The 2,501-nt window shown below is 36.7% G+C and overlaps 1 pseudogene; it reads left to right on the top strand.

The window, feature by feature from the left end:
• The first annotated feature begins 1,276 nt into the window (after positions 1-1,276).
• LOC100423982 (proteasome subunit beta type-1 pseudogene) lies at positions 1,277-2,131 on the top strand (annotated as a pseudogene).
• The last annotated feature ends 370 nt before the right edge of the window (positions 2,132-2,501 follow it).

The following is a 2,501-nucleotide window of genomic DNA, read 5'->3' on the forward strand; positions in this document are numbered from 1 at the left end:
GAATTGCTTGAGCCCAGGACACAGAGGTTGCAGTGAGCAGAGATCTCGCCACTGCACTCCAGCCTGGGCAACAGGGTGAGACTCAGCCTCAAAAAATAAAAATAAAAATAAAATAGATCAGTGAAATGAATGGAGAACTCAGAATTAGTTTCACTTTTATATAGTCATTTAATGGAGAAAGGAGGGTCCTTTCAATACATAAATGAAAAAAGAAATAAATCTTAACCCCATACTACACACCATACACAAAAATTAATTGAAAATAGTTCATAAACTTAAATCTCAGCATTTACACTATAAAATTTCTTGAAGAAAACAGAAAAATGTATTTTCAACCTTCAGGTGAAAATTTTCTTGGTCAGGAAACAAAAAAAAAAAAAAAACCATAAAAGAAATATTATTAAATTACATTTCTTCAAAATTTAAACCTATTGCTCATCAAAAGACACCATTAAGTAAATGGTAAGGAAATAATATTCACAATAAATATAGCTGACAAAAACATATATACAATATATAAAAAACTCTTAAAAGTCAATAAGCAAAGACATACACTTTTAAAAGTGGCAAAAAACTTGAACACACATTTTACAAAAGAAGAGTTTGAAATGGCCAATTTGAATATCACACATGTGAAATAGCACTCAACATCATCGCTTATCGGGAAAATGAAATTAAAGTCACAATATGATACCATTGCATATTTGATAGAATGGCTACAATTAAAAAGACAATATGAAATGTTGGAGCACTGAAACTCTCATATATGGATGGTGGGAATGCAAAAATTATACAATTATCTTGGAAAACAGCTCAGCAATTTCTAATAATTTCAAATGTATAATTATCCTGTATCAACCAAAAAAGGTGCAACAATATTCATAGCAGCGTCATTCATAATAGGCCAAAGTGAAAACAACCCAAATGTCCATTAATGAGAAGATGAATTTAAAAATCATCAGTAAAAAAAACTGTACCTCTATCACATAAGTCATTTTACTCTACATAAATCAAACTTCAATTTTAAATGGAGTTGAATGACCTGGAGATGATGAGCAAGGGCTTTTGGGAATATTTGGCACTTGTGAACAATGCAAATTAATACCAGCCACATGTATTTCTCATCTGAATATAAGAAATAACTTTGGAAATTTTTGGATGAGAGTACAAATGTGGGAATGAGAAGGTCAAAGATGATGCTATTATCTCATAAAAATTATCTTTGCGGTACAAAATTTCACTTTTCTTATGAATCAAATTATCTTTAGTCCAGATAATGCTTGTCCAGACAGAAGCAGACTTTGCTGCTCAGAATTCTTCAGATTCCTGTAAATTCGATGTGCATGGGAGCTGCCCTCTGGCGGTAATCGACAGGAGCCAGAGCTGCAGCAGTGCACTGTGGTCCTCCACAGCCACTCGGGTCCCTGACAGTGGAGCTGCTCAGCCCCGCGGGCTCCTTAGGACTGTACGTGTCATCCTATGTTTTCAATGGAGATACTGGTTTGGCAACAGCTGCACAAGACTTTTGCATTGCCACTTCTGACACTCTGTTGAGTCAAGGGTTTCAATTAACACCTGGGACAACCCCAAATGTTACAAATTAACAGACAAAACAGTCATTGGATGCAGTGGTTTTCATGGAGACTGTCTTCCCTGACAAAGATTATTGCAGCAAAACTAAAGATGTATAAACATCCTAATAATAAGGCCATGACTACTGGGGCAATTGGAATGTTATTTACAATCCTGTATCCAGGCACTACTGTCCATACGATGGTTACAACATCGTCTGTCACCTGTGAACTTAAAGAATGGAAGGGAGCTATGTACAGCTTTGACCTGGTGGGTCCTACCAGAGAGACTCCTTCAAGGCTGGAGGTTCAGCAGATGCCACACTACAGCTCCTGCTTGACAATCAGATTTTTGTTGGTTTTAAGAACATGTAGAAGGTGAAGCATGTCCTGCTCTCCTTGGTCAGAGGCCACAGCTAGTGAAAGACGTCTTCATTTCTGCAGCCAAGAGGGACATGTACACTGAGCATGCACCCAGGATCTGCACTGTGACCCAAGAGGGCCCCAGGGAGGACACTGTTCCCCTGAGGAAGGACGCATTTCTGTACTATTATCATTAATAAGTTCGAAACTGGTTAGTTTTGTACTTGGAACTGTCAGGCAAATTTGTTTTATTTTTTTTTTTAAAACCCCTAAAGTTAAAAATAAACAAATAAATAACTTGACTGTGCATATTCCTAAAGAAATAATGGGCTGGATAGTGACTTCATCTCATGAGGGCTGACCATAGTGATGCGTCCCTCCCCTGTGAGACATTCCCATCTTTCTTTTTTTTTCTTTTTTTAATTAAATATTTATTTGAATAACAAGTTTAAGTTCGAGTTGCAATGTTGGCAATGCAGGTTTTTAACACAGATCACAAAAAGCGTGCACAAAAAAGTACTGGCGCAAACGACAAAATAATGCTAAGAATTAGGCTAAACAGCTGCT

The sequence above is a fragment of the Macaca mulatta genome, chromosome 15 (genome assembly GCF_049350105.2).
Source record: "Macaca mulatta isolate MMU2019108-1 chromosome 15, T2T-MMU8v2.0, whole genome shotgun sequence".
Taxonomy (NCBI): Eukaryota; Metazoa; Chordata; class Mammalia; order Primates; family Cercopithecidae; genus Macaca; species Macaca mulatta.